The sequence below is a fragment of the Salvia splendens genome, chromosome 6, assembly GCF_004379255.2.
Source record: "Salvia splendens isolate huo1 chromosome 6, SspV2, whole genome shotgun sequence".
Classification (NCBI taxonomy): Eukaryota; Viridiplantae; Streptophyta; class Magnoliopsida; order Lamiales; family Lamiaceae; genus Salvia; species Salvia splendens.
The window spans coordinates 33,099,539-33,106,064 of record NC_056037.1 but is presented as its reverse complement, the minus strand read 5'-3'; the positions used below and the strand labels follow the sequence as shown (position 1 = coordinate 33,106,064).

Below are 6,526 nucleotides of genomic sequence, written 5' to 3'. Positions count from 1 at the left end.
AATAGTAGAATGTGAGTTCTACTTTTATATATTAGTTTTATAGTAATAAAATGAGAGTGGAAAATGGTTAGCGGAATTTGTGTCTATTAGTGGGACACTCAAATATAGTTAACCGGGACTCCTAAAGTGAGACGTATGGAGTACAATTTTATTCAATTGTTATCTCATTTTGGCAAATTGCATGTGGATTTATACTCCATTCTTCCGCGTATAATAGTCCCATTTGAGTTCGGTGTGTAGTTTAAGAAATACTATAAAGAAAAGTGAGTAGAATAAAATCGAGAAATGTGAACCACATTTTTATACTCTATATTAATTGCATAATAGAATGTGAGTGACAAGGGTTAATTGAAGGTGAAGCCTACCATTATAGTAAAAGTGAATTGAGTCTTTTATTGGTCTCTTATTGGCAGACAAGCTAAAATAGAAAAAAGGGGCTCCAAATTTCAAAAACAATAAAGTGGAATGGCCTTGAGAGGAACTGCCTTGTGCAATGCCATTCCGAACTCCTCCGTGGTGTCAGGTCTCACCCCTGCTTCCATTTCCCATTCAAAGTTGTGAAGCATAGAGCCCAACATTAGAGACAACATTCTATCGGCCAGAGGCAAACCTGGGCACATTCTTCTCCCCCGACCCAAATGGAATAAACTCGAAATCTTGGCCCTTGAACCCCATATTGTTATTTAAGAATCTTTTAGGCTCGAAAGAAGTAGGGTTGGGCCAGATGCTCGAATCTCTGCCTATAGCCCAAGCGTTGACGAATATTTGGGAGTGCTGAGGAATTACGTAACCCCCAATCTCGACCTCACGAACCGCCTGTCGAGGAACCAGAAATGGACCGGGAATGTGGAGCCGCAAGGTCTCTTTGATCAGTGCTTGCAGGTATGGGAGTCTTGATATGTCCGATTCTTCAACTTGATTCTTTTCTCCAATCACACTTCTCAGCTCATTCTTTGCATTACTCATTTTCTCCGGATTAGCTAACAATTCTGTCATTGCCCATTCAACTGTGCATTGAGTCGAGTCTGATCCTCCCACAAATAAGTCCTAATATATGTAGAGACAGAATTTAAAATTAACCACAATTATTAAAATACCTTTAGTAACATCTCCTACGCCATTGTCAAACTAATTGAATAAGTGATAACACCATATTTTTCAAATAAATGCATTGCCGTTTCAGGATTTTTTTTTCAAAACTTGTGTAACTATATTGTAATTAGAGTTGTCAACTAAGCCCGTTCAAGCCATACTCGGTATGGGCTGGTCCATTACCAAAATGAAGAAGGCCTAGACAGGACTCATAGGTTGAAATGAACTCTAATAATTGAACTATTTTTCAAACCAGACCAAAGGCCATCAAAAGTCCATATATAACTGACACGAGTTGAACTCTAATAATTGAACTATTTTTCAAACCAGACAAAGGCCATCAAAAGTCCATATATAACTGACACGAGTTTTTAAAAAATGTCTCACTTTATAAAATGTAGTGCTTAGAAAAAGTTAATCGAATATGTGGCATACTGAATTTGTAGAATGTAGGGTTGCTTACTAAATATAATAAAAGTGATATAAATATTTTTTGACATAAGAAAAAAAAAGAAAAAATAAGATATTTAATGACGAAAGACAGACGCGGGGTGAAGAGAGGGAGGTGTCACCAGAAACAAATGTTGAACGTCCTTGTAGGTCAAGTCATACTCAGATCCGTCCATGAGATGAAGAAGCGCAGCCAGCAAATCATTCTTTGTCTCCATAGATCTCGATTCCATCCTCCCATCAATTATCCCTCCCAACACACCAAGCAATCTCCCAAAGTAAAACTCCGACCGCTTCTTGATCCTCTGAGGATCCAACCGCTTCAGAATCGGAAAAAAGTCGGCCACATTCGGAGTCCCCAAAATCTTGGTCACGCCCTCGATCGTCTCCTTCAGCTGCTGCGTCGCATCGGATTCAAACTCAATCAAATCCACCGAGAAAAACGTGGCGCTCAGAAGATTAAACGACGTCACAAACGCCGCCTGCCCCAAGTCCACCGCTCGACCCCTCGCGCTGCACTCGCGCAAGTAGTCCACCAGCCTCCCGACCTTCTCGCGCCGGACTCCCGCGCCTCCGTCGAGGCGCCGCGCCGAGAACATCTGCTCTTTGCACAGTTTCCTCAGTTTTCTCCACCTCTCTCCCACCGGTATGAGCCCGATTGAAATCTCGTCGAAGCCGTGGGCTTCGGCGGCGGCGGGGATGGTGCGGCCGGAGAAGGCTTGGTCGTGCTCTTGCAGCACCAGTCTGGCGGAATCTGGCGACGATACGACGACGGTGTGGATGCTTCCGAGCTTGAGAGACATCAGAGGGCCGTAGGTTTTGGAGAGGTGGGTGAGGGACTTGTGGGGGTTACGGCCGAGTTGGAGGATGTTTCCGATGATCGGAAACGGGTATGGCCCCGGTGGAAGGTTCCGGCGGCGGCGGCGGAAATGGGACCATGCCAGAATCGATACGATTATTGCGATCAAGAGTGAGAGAGCCATGATTTAGTCAATTGAAATCGATCATGAATTTATACGAGAAGGGAAGAGTGTCTTTATTCTACTTACTAACTGCAAACTACATTGACGGAAATCTTGATTAAATAATTAATTATTCAAGGAGAACGACGATGACTGTATTGATTAGATTTGAAATCATCAATTTATTCAACAGCTGACGCCAATCCTATTGTTTATTCAACAGCCGCCGGCGAACGAAGACGAGTGTCCGCCCCGCCCCAGCCCCAGTTTTGTTGTCCATAGCCCCAAAATTTTGTGTCCGCCACTATAGTGGACACTTCCAATAGCCCCAAATTTTATAATCAACTTTCATTTTATAATGTTTCAAGTAATTATGAATAAATTTATCGGGCTATACGTAATTAGAAGAACACGACTATACGAAGTAGAATTAAAATTAAAAAAAAATTAAAATTAAATTTAAAATTTAAAATCGGCTATAGCAGCGGCGGTCGGTGCCGCCACTATAGGCGCCGCGTCTATAGCCGAGTCCGCCCCCATTTCGCCGCGTCCTCGCCCCGGAGTCGGATGAAGCCCTTACCGCCCCTTACCGCCCCCATTTCGGTGTCCGCCCCGCGGGCGGACAATTTCTCCACTATAGCCCTCCCGCCCTCCGCCCCAACCCTCGGCTATAGCCGCGGGCTCCCCATAGTGGATACCCTTATACTCACTATCTATTAACTAGCCCTTCAAATATATATCTCCCAAGTATTTTTCTTATGATATTCCAAATATATATCTACATATATTTTTCTTAGGACTGACAATTTTTGGCACGACACGAACCCACACGAATATAATGAGTATGTGTCAAAGCTTATTGGGTTTGTGTCCTTATCGTGTCGACACGATAACGACACCAAAATTTCGTGTCGTGTTCGTATTACACGTTTAAGAAATAATATTAATATATTATAATATTATTTTTTTATTTTAAATTTTAAATTAGGTTCAGATTCGTGTCGTGCCGTGTTCGTTTCGTGTGTGTGGAATGATGGATTTTTTCTTTGTTGTTTGCTGGATTTTAAATTAGATTGTGTACTTAGATTTTAAGTTTTTAATCATATGTTGTTATCAGGTTCTTATCGTGTTATCAGGTCGTATTATTATAATGTCGTTATTGTGCCGTGTCATATATGTGTTGTTATCGTGCCGTGTTGACCCGAAGTGGTTCGTGTCGTTAATGGGTTTGTGTCGTGTTCGTATCTGAGGATAGCAGGTCATGTTCGTGTTTGAAGTTTTCTTAACGGGTCATGTTCGTGTTTGTTATTATCGTGTCGTGCCGTTATCGTGTCAACACTATAACGACACAACACGCACGATTTGTCAACCCTAATTTTTCTAACTAAAGTATTCTAATATACTACTCCCTCTGTCCCAAGATAAAAGTTATGTTTTGTGGACACGAATATTAAGAAATATAATAAAAAGTGGGTTATAATAAGTTAGTGGAATGCAAGTCCCATTTATATATATTAGTTTTATAATAAAATATGAGTTGAATAAGTTGGTGGAATGTGTGGTCTACTTATCATTTATGGTAAAAATGAAATATAGCTCTTATTGTGGGATGGACGGAAATGACAAAATACGACCCTTATTGTGAGACGGAGGGATGTAAAAGTATGACTCATATTTCATTAACTTTTTCCCCACATTTCCTTTACATTGTTAAAAACTCAAGCTATGTCAACTTGTGATATTTAATGGCAGACCAAAAGCATAATTTAATCTATTTTAGAATTGTGCTGATTATCTAATACATTCATTGTATTGTTAAGGACAAATATGGTAAACTTCTTGATAGTATTATCTCCTCGGTGATAATGGATTTGTAGATCGATGAGTCTCGGTATCTTACCTGTTCATGTTGAAGAGTGTTTTCTACGTAAAATGTTGGTGTTGCTATCTTTCTTCTCGTTTCTCATTATTATATCTTTAATTCATCTAAATTGGGTGCTAGTAAATTGTGCTCCTGGGTATGTTTGATAACAATGAGTGGAAAAGGAGTGCCAAGAAAATCATTCAGATTTTGACCGAGAAAAGAGTTGCTCTACTATTGTTTGATACAAGGCATAAGTGGATGCCGATTATATTTTTTGGACGAAAGGCCCTTTTGGTTCTAAATATATGGAGATTTTATAATTTTGGTCAAAAACATTATCTTTTGAACTATTCGGTCTCTCACAAATAAAAACGAGTCACATTTAGTCCGAATTGGACGGAAATAGTTAAATTTAAAGGTCAATGAATATTAATTGAATTTTGACCGGATTAATTTAATAATAAGTTAATATTAAGATAAAAATTACACTGAATAATTAATCTGCAACTTCATTGTAGTAGGACAATGAATTCCCTCCGCCGCAGCTCTGATCTTCATCCGCATTGACTTGAAAATCGTCGCAATTTGCAAAAGGAGGAAAGGAAATGGTAAATCCGTGAGAATTGAATTAAGGAGCTAGCTGCGGTTTATAGTATACTTGATTTCGTTGTTGCTATTCTGATAAAGTATTCTGCAACTCTTCATTTTTTTTGCTCAGCGGTGATGCTTTGCTATTTTTCTGTACTTGAATTAAATTCTAATAATGACGAAATTAGAGATTCGATTAAATTTAAAACTTCCCAATTAATTACGGCACGAAGTAAAACTTACCAACCCAAATCTGCAAATTTAGAGCATCATTAACGCAAGGGGCCTGGCCGCAAATCGCGAGTCCCGGCCCGAGGCGCGCGTTGGAGGGGGAGGATTTGCGGCCTGGGCCGGTCCCGGGGTCCGGCCTGGGCTCGCGTTGGATGGTTTGGGGCGGTGACGGAGCTGCAATTTTTGCCAAAAATTGGAAGAGGAAGAAGAGGGAGGAAGAGGAAGAAGAGGGAGAAGCAGGAGAGGGAGATGGGTGACGGAGCCCAATTTTCTGATTTCTTTTGCATTTGGAAGAGGTAGAAGAGACAAGGGAAGAGGAAGAAGAGGGAGGAAGATGAAGAAGAGGGGCTGCGGATCCAATTTTCTAATTTTTACTTTTTTGCATTTTTTGCATTTTTTTATGTTTTAATTTTTAGTTTTTTTTTATTTTTTATGTTTTAATTTTTAGTTTTTTTGCATTTGTATTTTTTTTCTAGATTTGTAATTTCTTTTTTGAATAAACAATTTATTTTTTCTGTTTGAATTGTTCAACGTATTGCATTTACGAGTCAAATAGGTTGAATTTGTGAATAGTATCAAATATTAGTTGCGACTCTGATTGTGGCCTGCAAGGTTAGAGCAGTTGGGACCTGAGACTCAAATTTGAGGAAATAATGACGTGAAGGGACTTGGGGCCTGAAATCGGGCCGGGCTAATGATGCCATTAGACAACAAGGTACAGTCAAAAAGTCAGTTGTTGAGATTGCAAGAAGAAATTGAATAAATTGGACGTGGAGATCAATTGTACACTCCCGGCTCGAATTCGCAATATATTTTGCAGAGAAACAAAAGGGAAAGGGCAGCCTTGAATCCACGGAGGAAAGGAAATAGTCGGAGTGTATGTGTTAAATTAAAATCCTCAAATCCAACTGAAAAGCAAGAATAAAAACCATAGAGGCAACTAACTCTTCACACAAGAATTTAGAGACTTAACACACCCAAAAAATTGGACGTAGAGAGAATAAAACGCCGGAAAAAGTGTGAATGAAATTACCCCACGCGACGCGAGGGTTAATTCCTAAGCAACTGCATATACAAACTTGTAATTTTTTTTGAGAAGAGAGATAAAAAAATATACCAACTAGCAAATATATATAAAAATGAGAATCAACTGAATTTTCATTGCTGGAGTTCAATGAGAAGAGACGAGAAGAGAGAGAAGACGGGTATTGGATGAGAGGATAGAAAGGCAGGCAGCAGGTGTATTGGTGAAAAGCAGTACTACATTTTATGGGTCCCTTGTTCGAGGCAGTAAGAATATAATCGGCGAAAAATTAGCTGGAGTATACAAGAATAGATA

General features: G+C 39.8%; 1 pseudogene; it reads right to left on the bottom strand.

The window, feature by feature from the left end:
* Positions 1 to 348: 348 nt before the first annotated feature.
* LOC121806976 lies at positions 349 to 2,774 on the bottom strand (annotated as a pseudogene).
* Between the last annotated feature and the right edge of the window lie 3,752 nt (positions 2,775 to 6,526).